Below are 27,028 nucleotides of genomic sequence, written 5' to 3'. Positions count from 1 at the left end.
CTCCATAGAATGTAAGTAAATTAAACATCGTTTGTCTGGCTTCTGAATTCTTCATATTCAAATTTCAATGTTTTAAAGGAGAGACTACATTCCAGCTTTTCAACAAGAACAGTCAGCATAAAAACTTCAGATACTGACAATAAATTCAAACCGACATCACTTTGAAAGTAAAATGAGAAAAAAAAAACATGTCCATTTTATTAATTCTAATAATCAAATGTGTAATGAATTTTTTTTTTTTAATGCTATTATCTTTCTTATAACCTTGTCACATTATCTTCCTACCATGATAGGGTGATGCGACACAAGAGTCAGAAAGTGGAATAGGAAAAGCCAGCACTAAAGAGAAAGAGCACTCTAGTCTGCAAAATCATCTGGGTAGTCCGATTGGTGTTCTCAAATCGTGACGCCTTAGATGATTAACCAGAATAGGAGAGGGCAAAGCCTGAAAGGATTGACCTAGAACTGCACAGGACTAAAGCCATACCTTAGCCAACAGAGAAAAGCCATTACCAATGGCCTATAAAAAAAAAGGGGGGGGAGGCAGGCTCCTTCAGTCTTTAACAGACTATGGATACCCACAAAGAGGTGCCTGCGCATGAAATTTTTGTGACAGGAGGTGTGCAATCTCCAACCACACCTCTCCTGAGTAGACATTGCTTAATACCAGTGCCAAGTGAAGTGCGTACAGGACGACTGGAAACAAATGCCGAGATAAGCGGAGAGCTCATACAGTGCCTAGAATTCCCAAATGGTTACCCACCTGGTACTAACCAAGCTCGATGTTGCTTAACTTTGGTTATCTGACAAACTGATTTGTCAATGTGATTATGTCGTATTAACAATGGCCTATACTCTGTTGGTTTGGGGGGCCAGAAGGAAAATCCCTGGCACATAAGCCACACGTTGCAGGTTAAGAGACTTTAAATGGTTTAATTAACATCTCAAGGACTGTTGCTCATAGAAAGATCTTAATATCCAAAGTTATTGACAATGTCGCTTAAAGGCCTATTATCCAAAAAACTTGCTTGTTTAGCTCTACCTTTACTATTATATAAAAAGGAACTTGTCTTGAAAGTCTACAAGTTCGCTCCCTATAGACTAGAAAATGACTTGGCCGATTTTTATGAAATTTTACACAAACGTACTTTATGTGCCTGGCAGTGTTCTTAAATAGATTTTGTATCTGAATGTTTTATAAGTATCGATAATCCAAATAATCTGATGAAGGAAGGAACAGGTGATTTTGACCAAAGTTGACAGCTTACATAGCCTAACATCACAAATGCATCCAAGAAGTTTTATCACACAAGCCGAAAGGCTCGACAGAAAATAAACAGATTTTTGATATGATAGAGACACATTCGAAATGAAGGCTTCTTTTTAGAGCACAATTGAAATACAATACTTTACTTTTGCACTTTAAACTTTCAAGCTATTATATAGAACATGAAATCAACATTAGTTTCTCTACAGTGTAATGTAGATTACAATGTATCGTTAACCCTTATCCTCGAGTAGCCTCTTGGCCTTGATAAGTGGTGATGCCTATGTAAAAAAAAAAAGTCACGAGAGGCATATGAGCTTCCTCCTGGTGCACCATAGTAGGCACTCGATAAATTTGATTGAAAACTGTGATTTTGCCGATTTTGATGACTATAAAAATATGGGAGTGTGAGACATTCGTTGATCATTTAAACCCGGGCAACGTCTGATCACCCTGCTGGTATCAGATAAATTTTTATTAAAAAAAAAAAAAAAAAAAAAGAAAAGTTCTTGGCTTTTAAAAAATATTGTTATGCATTTAAATTTTTAAAGTGACAATATTTTCTAAAAAATATCTAAGTTTGGTTGGCGTCCAAATACATTAATTTTACTCATTTTTATTAATTCTAAGTGTTTAATAAAATCTAGCAATCGACATAAAAAAAATTAATTGATCAATAACCATTATTAATTCATCACAAGGTTATAATGTCTGCTTAACTGGCCATTTTAGCTAACTTACTTGCATATGGAGTCAGAGATTTAATATGCTATATATAATAAATAGATAGTGATGTAAATAGTAATTTTTTTTTAAGCTGGTGAGAAGATAATGGAGTCTTTTTCGTTCATTCAAAAAGGTTTTCTATAATCCATTCATAATTGAAGTCCACTCAGAGGCCGTGGAAAACACATTACAGCGTTTTTAAAATCCTTCATTTATTCATAGAATCATTGTTATGCTATAACCTATTCCCAAGAACCACCCAGATGACTACAGACGTTACAGCACCATCAATTAAAAGCTCATTAATTTTGCAAACATGACAGATGGAAGTTGAAATGGTCTAGTTTAGGAAACAATAACTACACACGCATGAATATACCGGTTGAAAATTGGTTCTCTATATTACTGATAAGATGCAAGAATGTAAATTTGCAATAAACTAAAATCAGATGCTAATAAATATACTAACAGAACTTTTTATCATGTTAGAAACAGGCAAAGTTATGGCTGTTGACTCGAAACCTTGAGCAAATTTTAAAAAGCTGATATTAGACACATACAAAAGTCGTTCCAAAAAGTAACGTCTATTTTTTTTTTTAACTAAAAAAAAAAAAAAAAAAAAAAAAAAAATGTCGAAGAGCTATGAGGACTGAAGTGGTGTCATTAAAGCGGGCGACCTTTTGTTCTTTAGAATTTATTTTTCTACAGACACCATTCTCACTGCATTTCTGCCCCTGCTGGGGTGGTGACTGCATGGGCGCGCGGAGTGTACTTTGTAACAACTGTCGCCACTGAAATCGACGAACCCATCTAACTGTGCTGACATCAGCTGTATTAGTCTCAAACGTTCTACAGGCTCGAGTGAATATTGATCGGTTCAATTTTTTCTGCAGGGAATAATTTAATGACATCTGCTTCTGACACATCCATGACAGGAGGTTGTTTTCTTAGAATCTTACACTAAAGAAATATTTCTAGCGATTATTTGGACTACTGTTGAAGTTATTTTCATGCTTCAACTTACATAATCGTCGACTGTTTTTTTCCAGATGCGTGTTGTTAAACTCTGGAATCTGTACTGAATTTTAAACTGAACGCTTTATTTAATCCATGAGATAGATTGTTCTCATTTTGTCAGCTATGATTGTATACAAGTATTCAGTAATTTTTTATGTATATTATATTTTTCTTAGTCTGTTTCAATTTCTGGGAAGATACTGAGCCAATTTAGTCGAAATTGTTAAGAGGTGCAATTAAGTGTTATGGTATCCGTTCGATGTACAGTTAGTGATCAATTGGTATTTAATGCAAAAATAGGCATACATTTAACCATATTCTACCACCAATTTGACAAAGCATTCATTCCAAGTCAACGGCTATAACTTTCACATTTTTAATAGACTAGTTATATTCCCAATTATACTAAGGATTGAACCCTGTGCCACAGGTCCATGTGAACAATGAAAACATTCTATTATGTAGGTGTTTGTGTGTTTCATGGAGAGTGCAATCAAATGGCTACAAACGCATGGGCAAGCATTTCATTGCTTGCCCAAGTTAAAGTTTCACACAAAAGGTATCATTATTTAAAGTGAAAACAAGCCGAGCATACGAGGTACTCCTCTAAGAGGTAAAAAAAAAAAAAAAAAAAAAAAAATTACTTCCACCATGACTAATGTTTGCGCAAAATTTCAAAAAAAAATTCGAGGCATGATTGAGAAAAGTGAACAAACGAATGGGAGTAAACTATGAGGCCGAATCCCTCCCTTGTCAGGAGACAAAAAAAATGATTTACAGAAACAAACTCACTTTTCAAATGAATACCACTTTAACTCACAAAGAGCAAGTCTACATCTTTGGAACAATCGTTGCAGATATATCATGCTAAATTCTTTTCCTTTTTATTAAGATAAAGGGAGCTCTGTTCTGTGTGTTAAGTTCTTAGAGTGATCTCCCTTGTTTGTTTGCTGTGGATTACTGATTGGGAAAACAGATGTTTAAATAAACGTCTGTTTTTATGATTGGAGCTATGTGAGGAGTAAACTAGCGTATTGGAGTTTCCTTTTCTTACCTTCAACGAACGCTGAAGGGAGTAGCCAATAGTTTTAGTACACCCTCAGACATTAATCATATCTATCTCCCGGTACATGCATGCACAAAGAAAAAAGTGAGTGTTCAATACATGCCATATGTAAAATAGATGTTAAAGCGAATATGAATGCAACTCAATTTTACAAAAATGATATAAAACATATGCACACGTGTAAAATCTCTAGTCATTAAAAAAATAATTTCTTTGATTCCAGAAAGTACTCTGACAATGGATAGATTTTTTTAAAAGAAAGTCTCCAAGACAGACATCTTTCCAGATTGTGTACCCTAGGTAGGAAGGACGTAATTTGAACAGACATTTTCATTACATTGTGAAAAAATTGAAATGATTTAATTTGACAAATTAATTCTGGTTTAAATTTCAGGTAATTTGATTAAATAGAGCATTAAACAAATACAGGTTTTCAGGAAGAAAATTACAGGTTGTCAAACAAAATAGTTTTATTTGAACAAGACTGAAATTTCTAAATAAAGATTTCATGTCAGATACTTGGAATGCAATTTTTTTTTAAAGGCCGACAATAAAGTCGTCAAACTTGTTTACTGAATTTTGCCAAAAAGTTATTAATATGAAACTAACAGTTATATGAAGTTATAAACGACTAAGAAATATCCTTGATTTTTTAATATTTGTTTTGATAATAGATTATTCTTATTTGAATTTTTCGGACTACAGACCTCATTTTGAATGTTATTTTCACGTTTTGACTGATGTAACCTAAGTGTGGACAAAACTCAATATACAATTGCAAATTACTTAGTGAATCAAATAAAGGATTCTATTTAAAATTCAATGCAGATTCCCAGAGTTCAACAAGATACACCCGAAAAGATGAGGTTACAATGGCCAAAAAGTTGTGCAAATAACACTCAAGATGAGAACAGTAGTCCGAAGAACCCAAATAGTCAAATTTCCGATATGTAATTTATCGTTTATCAATAGTAAAAATGTTGGTTTTTATCCTGGAGCATACCTTAAAAAAACAGAACTAGAATATTGTATATCAACCTTTTCTAAGCAATAGTACAAGCAAAACTTAGAATAGAATGTCTTTACAACCCCAGTGCTAAACATTAACTGCTTAACTATTTTAAATATGCCATCTCTCAATTGTGACCATGCTCAACCAATTTTCCAATACTAGACTTAACTATTTAACAAATAATGGATTCCATTGATAGAATCAACAGATTTCAGGGGGATTTAAATAAAAATACAATAAAAAAAATTATACACACACTTCATTTACTCATAAAATTAATATATACGAAAGTATAAATTTATGTGTAAGCTCTAAGCCTGAAGAGTCCTAGAGTGGATGAAACGCGGAATATTCAGTATAGCTTAACCGCTATATATATTTTATATAACATATATATATATCCGATGAAGACTGAAGGATCGGTCGAAAATTATGTACTTATAAAAAAAGTTTTTTAATTTTTTTTCATAATATTTTGTATTCCTGCACGTCACCAATTGAAAACGAATAAAGAAAAGTTATAAGCTTTTATACTTTTCGTATTCTTTTTATACATTTCCATTCATTCATATATAACTGAAAAATTTTAGCACATGTATATTTTTAATAAACCAGGAATTATGTTCGGTTTAACATCCGTTTTACGAACTGGCATGCATTGGACGAAGTGACTTTCAAAGAAACCTATCTCTGGCCAGGTCTTTGTATCCTTCGTTAAAGTTTATTTTTATGACTTCCTCCCATGTTTTTCTTGGCCTCCTCTTATGAACTGGACCTGCTACCTTAACGTTTCTCTATCTACTGACCCAAGAACTTTCATCCATTCTTTCCACGTGACTATACCATAAAAGCCTCCTGATCTGCAGACATCTCCCTATACAGCCTAGATTTAATCTTACAGAGGTCATGGGAACTAGGCTTATGTATAAGACTCGCATAACACATCCATTATAGCATTCTTATTTCTGTACATGCAACTACACAAATAAAAAGTATCTTTATTTAGGCACGCCTCCAAATTTTTAGACCAATTAACTCCATCACTTTAAGGATTCCATAGGCTCTTAAAAGGTGATTGATTATAAAGATAAGTCACTAAAGGGGTTACGATTTTGGCAAGTTTTATTGTAATTCTAATGGCATTCCTAACTTATTAAAGACAGAAACCATATCTTTGACTCATTAATACCAAAGTGCAGTGATGGATTTCTGATTCTTTTTTAAATTCCAACTCTCAAATCGTTATGCGGATCCAGCTCTCAAATCGTAACACAAGCATGAATAAACAGGTTCTACAACAATATTTACATACCATACTTAAGAAAATGAAAAAAACTTACTTTAATGTATTTGATGCCCGGTTTATCAGTTTTATATTCATTTTTTTTTATATATATATATATATATATGAAAAAAAAAATTTTGAATAAGAACTTCTGGAATATCAAAAATTACATTGTTACCTATAATAGACTTTTTTTTTTTTTTTTTTTTTTTTTTTAGATGTTCAAATATGAAGAAATCTATTTTTAGACGAGAAACATTTGAAATTACTACAAAAGCATAAATGTATTAATTATTCATATAAGTTGAATACGCCCAAACGAGACTTAAACAGAAAAAACGCATTTACAATATTCTGCAAGTAATTGTGACCAAGTATGTAACTACCCATATGAAAATTGATCCGTGTCATTACATATGTACAACGTTTTTTGTAATAATCTAACAGCCAAAGCATGCAATGGTTATGACTAAGATTATTATTTTTTTTTTTTTTTTTTAATCAGGCGTCAGTTGTACATTTTATTCGATTTATATTTTGACAGGCTGCCTGGCGTTACCTTGTAAAATACGCTTAGATATGTTTTAATTTATGCAGATTTCGTATTATAGAACCACTTCTCTATTGATTATTATATTGTACTCAATAGATATAGTAACGATTTCAAAAGTTAATGACGTGGGTACCATCAGTTAGAATTGAAACCAAAATATTTAGCTCTCCAGCATTATTTGCCACCATATGAGCTAAATTTACATACACATAAAAAACTTTACAAATTAACCGACCTATACATATAAATAAATGCATATTTTTTGCATGGTAGGTAGAACTAAGTCGACGACTGCTAAGTTCAAAGGTTTCCATTATGACCCTCTTAGTAGCTATTTTTATCTGTTAAAAACCAAGTCTAGCTTGTTCCACAGGTTCAGATCTTCTATATATCAAGTCTGTAGATAAAAAAAATTCAGTAAGTTGGTAGAGATCGTTCAAAAAAGAAAAAAAAAAAGAAAAAAAAGGCGATCACCCCTATTATGACGCTGTAACATTTGTTTTGGGATCAAATCAAGTTATTAAGTTAGATCCATGTTCAAGGAACCCAGATCTAAAATTTCAAGTGTTTAGACCCAAAATTGTCGGAGGAGTTTGGTAGAGTTCTCAAAGGTCAAATCGTTGAACTTTGACCCCTTAATCGCCAAATTTCTGGCCAAAAACCAATCACATCGATTTTCCCCAAATCTCAGTACCCTGTATATCAAATTTCGAGTCTGTGTATACACTTCCCTATGCAATAACTGTCAAACACAAACTACAGACACAGATACACACAGATACAAACACGTTCACTTTTATAGATATATAGATTCGGAATATCCTTATTTTGATTGTTACATTCATAACGTTTTGGCCGATGTAACCGCTAATCTTCAAATGGAATCTACTTTTTAATTCAGTGTTAACTAATATTATTCTTAGGCAAAATCAACTTCCAGAAGTGTGTCACTTAGAACCGATTATTAATCAACGCTGTTAACAGTTCTATTCACAACAGATGAAATATGAATAATTGCAATAATTCAAATTATCCATCATAGCTCAGAGATTCTGAACAATTTTAATGCATTTGACGATATAAGGCTTAAGAGCAAAACAGAAGCTTTTGTTTTGTTTGTTTTTAAATAAGATCGATTTTAATTTGGTTGCTTCTACGTTTCTCATATTTGAAAAAGTTCTTTCTTGACAAGTTCAGATTCGTTTGCAAATATATCAACGCACAATACTGTTCAAATAATCCATTGAATGACAATTAAAAAGGGCATGTTTCAAATCTTTCAAAGTTCATCGGTTCAGCTATGGAGGTATACACAAGCTCCTATATCCTTCCTAGGAGAGGAAAATGTTAATTGAAAAGTCCTTAGAATTTCATATGGAAAAGAATCTAGGGTGGAGAAATTAACTTGTACGATAAATATTCTATTCATTGTAAATCATCTTCTTGGAGTAAAATTTAAGATGGTGTGGAATTTTGATTTAAACTAGTGACAAAATTGGTCACAGTCATTTGAAAATACGAGCTACATTAAACTACAGCACGATGGAGAGTTTTGACATCAAACTATAAAAATATCCCGATCTAAATTAGATATACAAAAATCTAAGCAATTTTATTGTAACAGAGCATGGATGCTCATATGCATACAAAATGATGTCACCGGTAAAGAGAAAAATAATACGAGAAAGAGCACGTTAGAGATGTGGAAGACGTCCGAGACCACGTTAGAGACGTGGGTGATGTCACAGCGATAACGAGAAGTCGCATATGGTGGAAGAATGAAGTAATAAATGTTACAGTGAGAAAAAAACGAGTTAAATTTCTTTAATTCTTTCCTATTCTTTGTTAACTGAAGACAGTGTGGTGCATAACATTACAGTATCTCAAAGATCATAGAAAAAAATGAAAGTCACTTTTGGTAATAACTTTAGTTCCGTCATCTTAAAGACTAGCTATTTACTCCATGTTATCAAAGCCGTCTAAGATATTAGACTTCATTAGCTCTAAGATCCATAAAGGTCAAACTTTTAATAGAATGTAAACCTCCGATTCGATAGGTCCCTTGAAAGGGATATATATTGTTTGAAGTAGCTGAGCAGGTCTTGCTACATTTTTTAGTAATTTCTTTTAACTCACGTTCACACCCTTACAAGGTATATCGCCACTTGGACATAAGGGGCTACTATTTGGGACAGTGACTTAGAAAAGATTAAATGGAAAATAAGATTCTTGTAGGCCAAGCTTAATTATATCTTTTTTGTATTAAGACAAGTATTACCTTTTTTTTCTTTCATAGTTTGCCATGGTTAAAATGAACAAATGTCTAAAAAATGTATTGCTGAGGTTTTTATTTTTCATATAAAAAAAATTGTAGGTACGAGCAAAAATGGGCGGGCAAAAAGCTGATTTATAATTTTTTTGGTGGGTTTCCGACTACTTTTTGATTGTATTTAAAAAAAAAAAAAAAAAAAAAATTAGAGACTACAGTTAATTTCCTAAAGGAAAAACCTATTTGTACACGTGAAAAAAAAGTTATGAAAAATGTTTTCACAACGAGCTAACCAATTCAGCTAAATTTTAAAGTTAAATAAATTCATTGTAAAAATCCTTTAAAAAAATATTAGTTTTCTGGGTCTATTTCAAAGATAATTAGTAAAGTCCTAAGATATTGAATTAAAAAAAAAAAAAAAAAAAAAAAACCTTGTTTGTGCAAAAATAACTTAATTAGCCCTCAAAAAGCAAGTAATTTACCGTTCGCCAAAAACGCAACAAATAAAGATTTGTAAACACGATTATAAAGAGGCCCAAAGTTTCAGCCAATCGAAACGCTGTTTCAAATTGAAGTCATGATAGTAAGAGGAGGTAGGGGTATCAGATCCCCCCAACCCCAAGACGTGCGTCCATACATTCCTATTCCGAACGTTTGTATCAATTTTTATCATTTTTTAATTTAATTATTTTTTTATGTTCCTGCTTTTAATTTTTTTTTTTAATTATTGTTCGAGATTATATAAAAATAATGTTACGCTGGAAATTTCATTCTTGCGAGCAAGGAAATTAAAATCTTGCATATAAAACTTGTACGAAATCTGTAATTAAAAGTAGAAATATTTTTGCTATTATTTTTTTTTCGTATGAAAATATTAAATAAACAATGCTTAATTCAATGGTAATATCGATAGTTCGAGAAATTCATTTTTCTTAGACTTGTATAGAATTCATTAATACGGATTTTAGTTTTTTTTTTTTTCATAATGTTCCTGTAAAAAAAAAAAAAAAAAAAAAAAAAAAAAAAAATTATTGTTATAAATTACGATGATTATATATATATATATATATATATATATATATATATATATATATATATATATAAAGCAAAATTAAATTCTTGCGTTTTTTATTTACTACTAAAAATTATAACTTTAGTAAAGGTATTTTTTGTTTAAACAAAATACATTTCCACTCAGATTTAAAAAAAATAATTAGTTTATTATATTTCGCGATCATTATTTGATAAATATTGAAAATTTCATCAAAATTGGTTAATTTCCTGATTTTCAGTGAATTTCTAAGTAAAGGGAGGGGTCAGACAAACAGTACCTACCCATCGTTGCCTGGAATGTTTTAGTTTTTTTTTTTGTTTGTTTGTTTTTTTTTTTTTTTTGTTTTTTTTTAGAACTAAAAAGTCTGCAATCAACATTGGTGCTTAGCAATAATCTTTTCTTAATATTAGTTTTGCTGATGACACCACGTTCATTGCCGCCATCTTCAAGAAGTTGAAGGTCTCTACCGGGTTTAAAGCTTCTTGGGGAAAATGGAAGATGAAAGTAAAGAGGCAAATGCAAAATGGTTTCTTCTGAAGATAATAGATAACAAAACAGTGCCCCCCCCAACACCCAAGGATTTTGCTTTTGATTCGATGGTTTTAAAATTCTTATTCAACATTAGAATAGGAATAGCATCTAAAAGTCTAAGAGAAATGATATGAAGACATATCATAATCCCTGGAATTAAGACTTAACAATACATTATCATTATAGTTAATATAATAGGAATTATTAGAATATGAAAGGAAGTGCTGTAGGCTTTGTTCTGATATCGACGTTTTTTGTCTATCTCACAGATTCATATTAACGGATCTATTAATATTTACCCAGGGAGGAGATGAGTGGTTTGGAAATTTTCTGGCTACTTGAAATCGTATTTTCATAAAGATTAAGAATGACACCAAATGTAATGTTAACCAGGTTTACATACGAGACCCACACGTTGTAGACATTTGCAAAAGACAAGTGATACCTACTCCTTTTTTTTTTTATAACATTTATTTCCTCATTTCCCGCTACACGCGACTTCGTGACGTCAGCCACGTCTCTAACGTAACCAGTTTGTGCACACACTCTTCTGATAGTCTTTGCACGCAGCTCAGCAATGCATATGATTTTCTGTGCTTTCTTACACAAAGATGAGATACGGTTAAAGACTAATATACCACTACTTACAACTGAAAGACTGGCCCAAGGCCATAAATAGTGGGATTGTTTTCAAACTTGGGGAAAAGCTCTCGTGTATGCAAATTAGTGATTTTTTTATGTTAGTAATATTTTTTTAAAGGTTTTGAAAGTTAAATTTAATCATTAATAGAACTAATTTTTTTATTTCGACTATTGTTCTTATAGCAAGTCTTGTCAGATTCTGAAATCTAAATTCGAACTGATCGATTTAACACAAGTAGATTTTTCTCATTCCGTCAGCCATGACTAGATAGAAATCTTAATTTTTTTATTATACTTTTAGTATTACCTGTACAGAGGTTTGAGCCTTCAACCTTCAGAAAACTGTCACTTAAAATCAGTTATTACACCAAAGATTAAATAAAGATTTAAAAGTTTAACAAAGGTACATCTGGTGGGGGAAAAATGGTCACATTGGCTGAAATTTGAGAATAAAGTCGATGAGAACAGTAGTCCAAATAAAAATTACCAGTCTTCTAAAAAATTTCAAGAACAAAAATTGTTATAAAAACTATAATTAGGTCAATGTGATTTTTTTTAATGCATTTATAAAAGCGATTGTAAATAGCTTAAATATTTTGATCTTTTAAATAAGGATTTGCTAAGAATTTAAGCCAGAAATGTCTTCCAAATTCTTTTTAATTTCAAAGGCTTACAAATTAAAATATATAAACAAATAAGAACCAAAATATATTTTGGTGGATTTAATTTCATTTTTGTTTAATAGAATTAGTATTTCACGCTATTGTATTTTTGATTTCCATAAATGAATGGATTTTTTTTTACTACGTAGGAATCACCACTTATCAAGTCTCAGAGACCACGCAAGGATAAGGGTTAAAAGTGTACAGTAGTCAATTGGACAATATAGTAATCATTAGTAATGGAAATTCGGTAAATTTGTTAACTTAAGTGGACCAGCTCATCAAGAACTTGTTTACATTGGACTTGAAAACAATCACAGTCTTTGTAGTCTGCTAGAAAGCAGGAAAACGGAAGAGAGTTCCATGCCCGTGGAACTCTCGAAGAAAGAAGCTTTGTTCATGGAATCTACGTTTAGGTTTAAGCACAGATAAAAAGTGGGGGGAATTATTGATTGTGTTTTCAGCTAGACGAGTGTTTCTTGTGAACAGGGGGTACCATAGATTGAAGCTCAGTCGAGCACTTGCTATGAAAATAACTATAAAGCAAAGACAAACTCGCAAATCTCATCTCTTCTGTGAGAAAGAGGTTGCAGGGAAGAGAAAAGGACATCACCTACGAGGCTACGAAATCTATTTTGAACTATCAAGGTAGGACAAGTCCTTTCTAGCAGCTCCTGCCCAGATCTGGCAACAGTACTCCATCCTTGAACGTCCCTGGCTCTTATATAGATAGAGAATTGCATCAGCAGTGACATATCTACTGGATCGATGGAAGGATCCCACCATTTTTCCAGCGGCCTTGGCAACAGATTGGATGTACGTGTCCCATTTAAGATCAGGAGTAAAGGTCAAGCCCAGGAGCTTGTCAAAACATGGCGCCTCCCCAAGACGAGTCGTTCACTTCAATTGATGCCAGATGAGGATCAGAACGTTGGTGATGTAAAGATAGAAGCTTGGTTTTGGATGCATTAAAAGTAACCAGCCACTCCTTTCCCCATTGTACCACATGCTGAAGATCAGGAGGAGAGAGAATCGGAGATAATTTGGTCGTTTACGGTCTTAGATGTTCTACCATAGATGGCAGTGTCATCAGCATAAATGTCTACAAATGATGTAAGGATGCGATTTGAAAGGGGCCCAGGATGGACCCTGAGGGACTCCAGCATTAATACTTATTGAATGTTTAAATTTCTTATTTTAAAAGTGAAATGTGAAGATGGGTCCCCTTATCGCGATGTCACGTGCTATAGAGGAGAGAAAAAGGAGTTACTTTAGCCTAATTCTGAGGTCAGAAAGTAAGGAATTCTACCTTTCATATTGAGTGTCCGAAGCATTGTGGTGTATGTGTATTATAATATCTAAAGGGAAGTGATGTACGACGACTTTTTTTTTTAAGTTAATATTTTAAATTTGCATTTATAGATACGAAAATAACCCTATTTATAAAAGTAAATAGAAAGGAAAAGTATAAAAACGCATGCCTAAAATGAAATATAAATTGCTGAAAAACTCAATTTAGAAGCGGTTTTGAATATTAAGAGCAAGTTCTTCACACCGATAAGTAAAAAAAAAAAAAAATTATCTTGAACATGCCTTTTAGGTACGGTTTTTGGCGAGAAGTTAAAAAAAAAAAAAAAAAAAAATTAGTTTTGGGGAATCTATGAAAGCGAGGGGGGGGTACCCTAGCCTTATTCTGATATCAGGAAGTAAGCTATTCTACCTACTCGTCTATCTGGCAACAATTTTCCCCACTAAATGTGGTTAAATCCAAACGCAAATTCCATAAACAAAGCTTTACTAGAAAAGTCCGCCTGTGGATCTGTTTTGCGGATATGTCAGCATAATCCGCTTCGTCCTATGTAAACGTGTTCTTGTTGAGTCGCCCCTTAAAATAATCAAATACCCAATTTCGTTCACTAACGATCGCTATACTGTTTCATTGAACACCTTACACTCCTTAACCCTTATCCTTGAGTGGCCTCTGATCTTGAAAAGTTGCAAAAAACTTACAAAAAAAAGAAATAAAGTCATGTGGAGGCAAGAAACACCACAGAATTTACCCCAATTTTATTAATTGCGAGATTAAGTTGTTTTCAAATGACAGGCAATATAATATGTAATCTTTGTCGTGTCTGTAATTGTGACAAAGACTTATTCATGAGTAACAAGGTTTCCTTATTTAAAAAAAAAAAAAAAAAAAAGCGATTTTTAGTTGGTAAAATAAACAAATTCCTAAATTTCTTGCAATTTGTGAGACGCTACAAAAACCTAGGAATTTGCCGTTTGTTAGCTCGGCAACACTCCTTTTTTTTTCTATTTTATAAGTCAGACTGTCCGAGTTTTCCGACGTAATTTGATAAACATTCTTTGAAAGAACAAAATGATGTGTTGACTGTTTCTCCAACTTTAACGGGCAAGGCTTTCAGATAAAAAGTGAAAATATAAAATTCTTGTAGATGGAACCAGAGTAATGAATGACTGACAAAATTCACACCATATTCTAAAAATAAATGCAAACAGATTGTGATTTTAGTTTCGTATTTTATAAAGATGACAATTCTAACGATAACAATTTGTAAATCTAGTGAAACAATTATTTTATCAGTACCACGCATTCCATTCAATGGTTCTTAAAATTGCTATTTTTATAGCAAGTTGTTTTATTTGCTTCTAGCAATCAAAACAAATTACTTCCTTTGTATTTCTTTGAACCAGCTACAGCATCCGAATCCCATTGGCAACTTGCATTTCTCATGCTTAAGTATTTTATATATAAAATTAATTTCTTTCCTACAGTGGTTCACATACTGGTTTATGTTGTTAGACAACAATCTCTCTCTCTCTCTCTCTCTATGACGTGCAATGTAAATACAAAGCATATGACAAATGACAAAAGTATATTCCAAATTTCATGAGTTTGACCATCTTGCAATTGTCTTTAATTCCGTTGACATTCACATTTCTTGACAGCAACTGTTTCGTAGTGCAAAATCATTCATTTAATTATTATATCAATCAATTAATGCACTTAACTAGTCAGAAGAAACAGCAACTATTAATCTATCAAAAAGACAAGATTCATTTGGGCACGATTACAAAACCCGAAAATTGGAAGAAAAGTTGCTATTACCTTTTATTTTATTTTTTATTACGCCATTTTGAATTTTCAAGTAAAGTCACTAAAATTTTAATTTACGTATTAATTGCACTAAAACTATTCTATTTATTATTTTATTAATATATAAAATATGTCTATATATTTAATTTTATATGAAACTAATTAACAAATATATGCATTTTATTTCCAGTTATACCAATTGTCGATTTTATCTAAATTATATATTTATATAATTCAATTTTATTACTAATTAAATTACATAAATTATAATTCTTTTGCCATTTAATTATTTTTCATTAATCTTAAAATTTCCCTTTGTAATATTTTTATCATAATTTGTTTAGAAAAGGTCGAGGATTCACTTTTATATTTAAATAAGTGATTTCCCTTTTATCGAACCTAGTTATATTAAACGATTTTTTATTCTATTGATAAATTATAGTACTTTTGTTATTTTATTATATATTTTACTAATCCAATTTGTATTATAAACTGATATTTAAATTAAATACCAACATTTAAAATATTTCAATATAAATTAATATATATTTATGAGTTTTATTGATAATCTAAATTAAATTATAATCAAATCAACGATAAGTTGGTCTGTTGATTAGTTATCCTTCCATAGTTATATTTCATCTACTCTAAAAATGACTGGCCATTCTAAAATAAGTCATGAGGGATCTAAAGTTGAACCATACAAACTACGAATCAATTTTCTTTAAGTAAAATAAAAATATTAAGATAAAATGCTCGCTTCAATTATGAACCTATCTTATGTTGTTGATGCGAATTGATTGCCGATACGAGAGATCGCCATTTTGTCAGGTCTTTTACTTAAGTATATATCCAACTCTAAAGAAAGGGTTCCCAAATAAAACACTAACATCCTACTACAATAAAATCAACTTTATTTTACGGACCTAGAGATATAAGACCAGCTTGCTCGACAAGCAGCCTTCAGCTAACCACGGAATATCGAGTTCTAGAATCCAGTCTCATCCTGACATATTCTGGCAGAGAACAAGAGTGTATTTTTAGTGTCTTATTTACATCTTGTTTGGGAACTTCCATTTTTTTTTGTATCAACGATGTGGATAGAAAAAAAAAAAAAAAAAGGCTGCAAGTGCACATATGCAGTTACGTGCTAATTGCTCCTGCATCTCTACACTAGTTTGAACATGCCTATTTTGGTCAACTGAACAAAAGTATCTAATTATTAAACATGAGATTGTATGCATAAAAAGAGAAATAGATCTGTCAGGCAAAATGATACAAACATATTCCAGCTATCTGTCCAAAAGAAAGGCATATAGAGTACAGTAACTGACAAAAAAAAAAAAAAAAAAAAAGGTTTAAAGCGGCGCAACATTCATAGCAGCTTTTAATAAACTTAGAGACAAATCAACAAATGGGCTGGGTTTCTTTTAGTATTTTGTGAATTAATTTAAGAGGTAATTCAAACTTAAGCATAGTAGACACTGACAGAACCTCTTAAAAATTATGATAAGTGTTGAAAGTAAATAATCTGCTTGATTTGAGATGAAAATTCTATTTTAAATTTGAAAAGGTAGCAAACATGACCCAACGGATTACAAATACGTGGTACACATTTCTTTTCGGGTGAATATTTTCTATACCACACACTGCAGTTTATTGATAATCTTGCAGGTGTTCTTTACTTTAATGAAAATTACTCCAAACAAGGCACGAAGCCACTTGGTGCAGGGGGTCTAAAAAATAAATACTTCAAAAGTAGGATTAGATTTAGATTCAACAAATTCTTGTCATAACATCACTCCCGGAATGTGACGACTAAAGGACAAGATTTCCGAGGCTGACGAAAGTAAACCCATGGTCCACTTTCCACTCGTTTTAAAAACGGCAGTAAAAATAGTAGAAGACTTACTTATTCACAGAATAAGTAACAATCAACAGATATATAATATGGAGTGACAGTCATTTCTTCTTGTCGACCTTATGTTAGACTTAATGTATTTTCAAGTAGTAGATGAAACAGTTCTCTCAGTCTAAACAATATGGCATTCATTACTTGATCAAAATTATTGATGGCTTCACACTGTAGGGAAATGAACAATAAAAAACAATGAAGCTTTACAAATTGTTAAATACTGCTTTCACAGTAAAGAAAAAAAAAATCGGAAGACTTCAGCATTATAATTAACGTGCAAAGTAGTGCAAAAAAAAAAAAAAAAAAGATTCGATACAGAGAAGCAGTAAATACAAAAACCAACTAGTCAAATTTATTTCGTTTTGTTTTAATTAAAACCTTATGAGGTTTGAAATCACTACAGCCATCAAGAATCAAATTAAAAAGAAAAGACACCAAATTCTACGAAATTCTAATTGTAAGTGAAATTGTTGCTTTCTTTCATCCCAACCAGAATGGTAATAAGTTAAAAAAAAAAAAAAAAAAAAAAAAAAAACTTTGCTTTATTCAAAACTTGACTTGAAGATGATCCTGCACACAACCTTAAAAATACATTTTGTACTTAATTATCGTTAATCCCAGGTCTACTTTGTAGTAACAGGTACAATCACTCTGCATCAAGCTATGTTTTAGATTAAATCTCTATCATCTCTGAACTTTTTTGAAATATGCGAACAAATCTACAAATAAATATACAAAACATGAAATCGATTTCGGCACGAAATAACCAACGATGATTGACATACCGTAAAACACACGTTTGACAAATAATTGATAAATTCAGTTATTACAGAACAAAGAAAAAATGAATGTAACCTAATTTGTAGCCAATTAAGGCAATAATAAAATGGGTTAATACCCAAGTAGGAACTCCTCTTACACTACTTGATTTCAAGTTTTTATACACTTAAAACCGCTTGATAGTGGGAGGGAAAAAAGAACGTAAAGCTACACTTTCAATGAATCAAACAAAGTTGACTCGAAAAATAAAAATAAAAATAAATGAATAAAAATAAATAAAACTGAATTTTGATACTGGGCCAGATATTGGCTAGATTATGGTTCTTGGAGATTCCTTTCCTAAACAAGAGAGCCTACAAACGGTAGATAATTAATATTTTGTTATTTAGGTCATTGGAATTGATTCCGACATCCTGCAATTTGATACTATTAATATTAATCCCTCCCCACAAAAGTTAGTTCATTGCACGTGCAATCGCCTATCATGCAGATGAATCCACTATTTCTGAACAGTTAAAGGGAGATAATTTAAACTTATTCGGCCAGTTTCAAGAAGAACACGGCTTCGCCTACATAAAACACTTTACTAACAAATCTATGAAAAGGTCCTGTATGTGCAGAACTCTACCAGATTAATCTCAGTTTTTAGTTTATTACGATATTTGGACCGGTGGAACAGAATAGATTTTGTTTTTAGCTAGAAAAAAAAAAAAGTTGCTATGGGATCAAAATTGAGAAAATTGGAATTTGGTATGTGTAAGTCGACTTAATGTGTATTTTCTATGCATGTACAAATCTACGCTTTTTCGTAACTGCATTAAATTGTAAAGTTTTAATATGCAAGTGTCCTTAGATCATATACTAACAAATATCGCTAGAGAGCCGTTTTAATTTTGATTCTAGCCGAAAGCACCAGAGTCTTTATTTTATTTTTTTTGTTTTTGAAGTCAGTGTATATTAGGTACAATATAATAGAAAATTGGCTCTATAATTAATACGAAATCTGGATAAATTAAAATATCATTTAAGCATATTTTGGCCGAGCAACGCCGGACAGCCTGAGTTTTCAATAAAAGTTCTAACACTTATTTTGTAAAATTTTCAGATTCGGGATGGAATAACATTCGTCAACAAAAACCGATGTTTAATTCTGACTAGCACGTTGACAATTACCACTTGCTTTTTTAGGAAATAAAATACTTTTTCTTTTTACATGCATAGTAAAATATTTCTTTAAATTATTTTATTATAGTATTGATGAGTAAGCATTTTTTAAAAATCTATTGTAACTATTTTATATGTTGTATTATTCTAATATTGTAAGCGCTAGTGATTGCAAACGATTGCATGCCGAGTAATTGTTTGCTTCCAGTTATACATAGACATGGTTTGTGCAGTAAATTCTTATTCGTAGATTTCGTTTTTCAATTATTTCTATTTGTGATGTCAATCTTTTTTTTTTTTTTTTGGTGTTCAAGCGACATTTAATGATCTGTTTTGCTTGAAAAATCTTGTCTCTGGACATGAGAAAAAGCAACAAATTACTTCAAAACTTATCGTCATTAAACTTTTATACAATCTGTTGAACAATAAGGATGAATGCAAAGTCTATATTATATTTCTCAGTCTATCTGCCTGTGTCAGCCCGTTCCACTTTTTCTCAAACTACTGGACGGATCTAACTTAAATTTTGTACAGACCTTTGTTATGATAAGGTAAGACGAACTAAGTATTATGGTACCCTTTTGTTGCAGAGTCATCTTTTCTATTTATTCACATTGTATACTGTTTTGCTTATTGAAATACATGTATGCATAGTAGCAGCATCTGAATAAACAAGAGGCCATTATTTTCAATTACTGCAACAAACCGTCATTTCGGTAACCGCCATGTATTTTATTACAACCTTGAAACTTCACTTAAAATTTATAAACGAAGATAGTCAAAGGTTACATCAGTTAAAATACCGTGAGAATATCCAATCGTAGTCTGAATGATCCAAATCTCAACTTCTAAAAATGAACAATCGATTCAAGATTCATTTCATTGGAACTAGTGTTGGGACGATTAATCGGAATCGGTGGGGGGTAAAAATAGAATCGTTAAAAATTTTAGTTTAGTTTCCAATTAAAAAAAAAAAAAAAAAAAAAGAAAGAAAAAAGACGGTCATTAATTTTTGTTGTGGTTTAAAACTTCACTTTTATTGCTCGTGCTAATGATAAAATGATATTTGATTATAAACTACTAACAGAACTAAAATTTATAGATCATAATGAATTTAGGTTAAAGATGGCATTGAGGGGGAAGAAAAAAAAAGCAAAATAGAAAGACTGAAAAATAATTAAATGAAATCTTGAAGTCCATAAGAGAAAATATTAAGTTTGTAAAATTAAAAAGAAAATTATATTGTAAGTAACAAAAGCCTAATTTTTTAGGATTGAAATATGTAATTCTGATCATTAAGAAGTAGTATTGAAATCGTCCCATCACTAGTATGAAAATTTGCAGAAAAAGAAAACAATGATGCAACTTCAGGACTTGCTGCCTCAACTAAAAGAAAAACGAAATGAACAAAGCTTCTTTCTTAAAACTGCACGCCTGTGGAACTGTTCCGTCTGCCTGCTTACCTCCGGACTACAACTTGGATGTCTTCAAGTCTAATGTTAACAAATTCCTAATAAACCGCCCCCTTAAGTAAACACTTCATCAAATCTCCTAACGTAATGTACTTGCAATAACCCTTATCCCTGAGTGGCTTCCGGGCCTTGATAAGTGGTGATCTCTGTAAAAAAAAAAAAAAAAAAAAAAAAAAAAATACAAGACAGAAAAATCCGTTCTACAGGTATTTTTTTTTTAAATAAAATTTGTGGCAGCTGTGTGTGTGTGTGCGTGTGTGCGTGCGTGTGTATCTTTGGTGTTGTAATGCATGTGAAAATGACGCCGTGTCAAGTCATGGAAGCCTTTTCCTTTCCTGCTTTAAGGAGTTTCCAAATTCGCACAGACTTATTAATTTCACAAATAGGTGTTAGTATTTTGGTGGTTTTGAAATATTTTTATTGGTTAAGAATTATTTGATTTAACACCTTTATGTTAAAAATTGTTAACTTTGTGGTTTGAGGAGGAAAGCAAATTCCAAACGAAGCTGAGAAGGAAAAGGTGTAAGCAATCATAGCCATTTGCTTTTTAGCATGAGAATCACTCGCAATTCAATTCAAAGAGACTTCTGATCTATATATTAATAGGATAGCGTGTGTGTTATTTATCTTGTATGACACGCTTATATCCGAGTGACTGTCGTTTAATTATTATGGACTTCCATTTCTTGTAATAATTTTACCAAGAATTCTTCGTATGTTTTAGTTTCGATTACAGCTGATGAACCCAATCATATCGATATATTTTTTATTTTTAAAAATCGCAACTTTATAATATATAAAAATCGATAGAACATTAACTATAATAACATACTAAATCTGCAAGAATTATATTTTAGCGTACTTTATGACCGGGCTTTGCCGGGCGTCCCTTCTAGCTTAGATAAATACGTTTGCAGTTAAAAAAAATCTGCAGTAATATCAGAGCATCTCCATTTACGTTGAACATCTACAGAATGCCAACATGAATCCCCTATCGAATTTCCACAGGTCTTGTTAAATATAAATCCGGCTGACTTAATGTTATATATTAGACAAAAAGAAAAACAAATCAGCAGGTTTTGTCCTTAGTAAATACTCCCCCCCCATAAAAAGTGCTCTCTCATATATATATATATATATTTGTTCTGAATTTTAGACAATCTAAAAATGTTAGGCATCTTATAAAGAGGTCAGCAAAATAAATTACAAAAAAAAAATCTAGATAAAATCCATTTGATATTTACCAACCAAAAAAATATATGTCACCCTAGACATAATCACATGGAATGGCAAAACAACAATGACCTATACAAGTGATATAAAAAGGTCCTGTGTATACAAAGGATTTAGAAGCGCTATCAAAATTCAAAACAAAACCTTTTCTTGGGACAGATTTGCTTTCATGGATTCCTTTTGTCATTTATTAATTGTCAAATAGGAGGGGGGTATTATTATTTTTTTTTTTCATAGAAATAGAGTCATATAATTTTGAAATTTGTGTACTGCATGAAAAGCACGTCCTGTGCAGTTTTCTTCCATGTGTGAACATCCGAGACCTTATATTAAACAGATGAAATGTTATAGCATCCACATATAGGGATGTAATTGAGAACGTGTATGGATCCAGTGAGATAATAGATAGTGTGTATCCAGTGTGTGAGGAGAATGAATCTAAAAGATAAAAATCCAGATAATCAGCGTGAATCTTTCTGCTTAACTGTTAATTTGTTTTTACATTTTTACTTTTCACAAATGAAAATGCAAAAGAAAAAAAAAAAAAATTGTATATATATTATATAAATTTTTTAAATCAAATATTACCATGGTTTTCCTATCTTTTCGTAACAGTATAGAAACTCTCAGAACTAGAAAAATGTATCTACAGTCCAATACTATGATACATTACATTTACTTGTAAGTGAGCACTTGATCCAATTGTTATGATCTTGGGTGCATTCACCCAAAAATAGCCAGAAAAATGGTTGTCAAAAATGTTATGGATCAAGTTTGACATAACATGGAAATAGCATTAATGGCAGTTCAAGAATCGAAGTAAGGAGCTAAATAACAGATTATAGTTTTAGTAAGAACTCTTAATGAAGCATCAGAGATGGCAGGGAGATCACTGCGTAAGGACAGCCGGCGTGGGAGCACTGCGTAACGACAGCCGGCGTGGGAGCACTGCGTAACGACAGCCGGCGTGGGAGCACTGCGTAACGACAGCCGGCGTGGGAGCACTGCGTAACGACAGCCGGCGTGGGAGCACTGCGTAACGACAGCCGGCGTGGGAGCACTGCGTAACGACAGCCGGCGTGGGAGCACTGCGTAACGACAGCCGGCGTGGGAGCACTGCGTAACGACAGCCGGCGTGGGAGCACTGCGTAACGACAGCCGGCGTGGGAGCACTGCGTAACGACAGCCGGCGTGGGAGCACTGCGTAACGACAGCCGGCGTGGGAGCACTGCGTAACGACAGCCGGCGTGGGAGCACTGCGTAACGACAGCCGGCGTGGGAGCACTGCGTAACGACAGCCGGCGTGGGAGCACTGCGTAACGACAGCCGGCGTGGGAGCACTGCGTAACGACAGCCGGCGTGGGAGCACTGCGTAACGACAGCCGGCGTGGGAGCACTGCGTAACGACAGCCGGCGTGGGAGCACTGCGTAACGACAGCCGGCGTGGGAGCACTGCGTAACGACAGCCGGCGTGGGAGCACTGCGTAACGACAGCCGGCGTGGGAGCACTGCGTAACGACAGCCGGCGTGGGAGCACTGCGTAACGACAGCCGGCGTGGGAGCACTGCGTAACGACAGCCGGCGTGGGAGCACTGCGTAACGACAGCCGGCGTGGGAGCACTGCGTAACGACAGCCGGGGTGGGAGCACTGCGTAACGACAGCCGGGGTGGGAGCACTGCGTAACGACAGCCGGGGTGGGAGCACTGCGTAACGACAGCCGGGGTGGGAGCACTGCGTAACGACAGCCGGGGTGGGAGCACTGCGTAACGACAGCCGGGGTGGGAGCACTGCGTAATGACAACCGGGGTGTGTCAGGTTTGAATCCATTTTGTTCCAAAGAAACTTTCATTCAGGGATGTTGGCACTCTTCAACATGGTCCCTACTACAAGTAACAGGTGTCTTTCTAAAAAGTTTTACTAGAAAGATATTGGTGAGACCAATTCCAACAATAGAATCATATGAAATGAAAATTTATGTATCAGATGATCAACTGCATCGCTATTTCTTAAATCCCAGTTACATTTAAAAGAGTGAATAAAAGAACACGTTGCCTAGATTATGATTGTCAATGTTATTTGTAATTAACAATGATCGTATGTTTGGTTCAGCAAAGTAACTACTAGTCGGTTTAGTCAAGGTCTTCATTCCTTCATCTTCAAGTAGTCCCAGGTTTGTTATGCTTAATGACCTTCGAACTAGTAATCTCAGGCCAGATGCTTTTTTCTGTAGCGGACTGCTTTTGGAAGGATTTTTGTGAAGGTGTTTTTAGTGTGAGATTTTACTATTCATAATGCATAGGTGATTGAATTTTAGATTTTGTATACTTTCTCGCCAGATAAAAGTTAACACTGAACCTGGACTGCATGAAGGTCACCATTTGGGAATATTAAACACTATGTGTTTAGGTAAGCAGATATCTATAATACTCCAAGGAGCTGAATGCCCCTGCCTTCGAGAGTTCTAAGTCATTCTTGAACAAAGTGTAGCAACTGTTAGCCTTCCTGATATTCTAGAGAGTTATAATAGTGAGTAAATGTAGTTCTTTGGACTTTGTAAAGACAATAAATCTTGGAAGAAGGGGGGCTCTGTTGAAAAGCAAAACCAGATAGATTTATTCAGCTAGCTCTGTCAAGCAATCTTTTAATGATGGTGTTACAAATAAAATACCTGCTTCCAATTTGTCGCGAGCCAGTAAGTAAAGTATAGAAAATAGTCATGAGCAATCTGGTTTGGATAGCAAAAACACTTCCCTTTCTCAGTACAAAAAACAAAAAAAAACAAAAAATGAACTTTCATGAGTAAAGTTTTTTTCCCTAGAAAATCGCAAATCGTATAGCAAAACAGCAAAGCAATTTCCTTTCTCTCTGTATCAAAAATCAAACGGAACTGTCAGTTTCTTTCCTAAAAAATCGTATCCGTATGACAAGATATGATTTCGCTTTCTAACCAAATACAGCATTATTCATAATGGTTAGATTTTTTTTTTTTTTTTTCGATTCGGTAGGTTTTTTTTGTTTCTAGGTTAAGATATGTGGGCCATTCTTTTGCGGTTTTCAAAATGTTTGCTTGGTAACAAGATAATTAACATTTCTATGAACGTTAATTAGTATTCCTTTCTCGTCAAATGTTTTTTGTTGACACGGAATTTTTAATTAAATGTTCATACTAATTAGTTTCTGCAAAGAAACCCTATTAATTGAAAATAAAATGGCTGCATTTTCAAATAGTATTCATATTTATTACTTTGTAACATTTGTTGTATATGTATATTTTTTTGTATTTTATGTTTTATTCTTTACTGCAATGGTTGCACAAAGATTCATCTTGAAGTCCAAGGTGATAATCGTCATCATTATCAAAAGAATGACCCTGTTTGAAGTGATGCTATGACCCAATGCATACAAAGGGTCAAACAAACAAGGAAAAGCATATAGGCCCAGTAGGAAGCAGTTAAATTGGGGTTATTTCAGATAACAATTAAACTACAGTAAACAAATCAATTTGACAAAATCGAAAATTCACAAATGATCTTAGGTCGTTCATTGGGTCCTGCACCAACTCGACCATTGAATACAGATCAAATAAAATGAAAGATCAGTTAAATACTTGTCCAAAGTTAAGAAAAGAACAGAAAGGTCAAGATGTTGAATGATCTCGTCATAGTCTACTGCTAATTGGAGCAATGTGCTCGTCCGTTGTCAAGATGGTCATTCGCACAACCATCCTAGCCTCCAAGCTGACACCAAACTTTCGTTGAACGCCACAGGAACTATTGCTACCCAGGGGGGGGGGATAGCATCGAGATTTACTCCTCTAGACTTGCCATGTTCTGTCTCCTTTGAATTAGCTAACATGAAATGGCAGTGAGGTACCGCTTTGCCCAGTGGTAAAATACGCTTAAATGTGATATTTTGATTTGTCCAGATTTCATGTATATTATACAGTCGTGATTTCAAAAGTGGAAAATTTTTTTTTTTTTTTTAAGTATTTGGGTGCCATCAGCTACGATTGAAACAAAGCAAAACTGTAGCATTCAAAGCTGGTGACGTTACCACTGTACCGGCGTGGCACGAATATGAACTGATTAAAAATAAACAAAGATGAATGTACAAAATGTACAATTTTTTTTCAATTTTGACTCCTTTTTGACCCATTAAAAGACATTTAACCGGTTAAAAACCCATAAAAGAATAGTCTAAAAAATCCAATCATTTGAGGCCCCTAACTCCACTCTGCAATTTAATTTCGGAAGAGATAGAGTTTCAAAATATGGAGAAAGACAGGGCCTTTTATGTATTGGGGTGGGGGGTGGGGGTATTTGTAGGTGTGTGTGTTTGGGGGGGGGGGTAATCAGAACAAAAGGAAACTTAACGATAGCGATTTAAAAAAAAAAAAAAGATTTGGGGGGGGGCATGTGGGCTCCAACCCGGAGCCTCGAGGCCTATGGACTGAACCTGAACACCTGCGCTACAGTGACAATGTTAATGTAGGAGCAATTAAAGTGAGTCAAGTCAAGAAGGTTCGATTGACAGGTGGACGCTTATTGAGGTCATCGCGGGAGCAGTTTTTTTGGCATTTGTTTACTTTGTGTCACTGCTGGATTGTTTTTTCATTTACTGGGGGGCAGTTTGGGCTTCCTCAAGATGGGAAGGGGGAAATCAGCTCCCCATTGAAAGGGGATTGTCCAAATTGAATAGCAATTGTCTGATATAAGGATAAAACCATATTGATTAAAGCTGATTGCTTTTTGGACATTCCCGCGATCGCGCTGGGAACGATGCAACAACCTTCGTATTAGTTTCGCTTTTATTATACGAAAAAGGTGAATCTACACGTGCCGATCGAAAAACGTTGAATATTTAGCTTTTCAAAGTCGGGCAAATTAAATACACATGCGACCCCCGTTCGTAACTTGGAGATATGATTTCGACGTGATATAAAAAGTTTTAAAAATAAGCGACGGCCTCGAGAAGCCGCCGGAAAAATATCCTTTTGCGGATATACACAAAAAGTGAACATACATACACACATTTTCGCTTTTTTATATATATATATAATATATATATATATATATATATATATATATATATATATAGATTAGAGAATGCAGGTCATATTTACTGCACTTATACTTTTAACACAAATACCTAACAGAAACACACCATATTTCACTCTTGGTCCCCCAGATACTGAAAAACGTTCTACTCTAGTTTATTACTCTGGATCGTTTGCCTTTAGAGTTTCTCTCCCTTCTCCCAAC

At 33.3% G+C, this 27,028-nt stretch overlaps 1 protein-coding gene across 13 annotated transcripts in view; it reads right to left on the bottom strand.

Moving 5' to 3' along the window:
• LOC145287867 (anoctamin-4-like) overlaps window positions 1–27,028 on the bottom strand; it is a 746,862-nt gene that overhangs the window by 457,280 nt on the left and 262,554 nt on the right. The window lies entirely within an intron of this gene.

This window comes from Euprymna scolopes, chromosome 11 (assembly GCF_053919585.1).
Source record: "Euprymna scolopes isolate OS-2025 chromosome 11, ASM5391958v1, whole genome shotgun sequence".
Taxonomy (NCBI): domain Eukaryota; kingdom Metazoa; phylum Mollusca; class Cephalopoda; order Sepiida; family Sepiolidae; genus Euprymna; species Euprymna scolopes.
The sequence above is the reverse complement of the archived record's forward strand: the minus strand, read 5'-3'. Positions and strand labels throughout refer to the sequence as shown.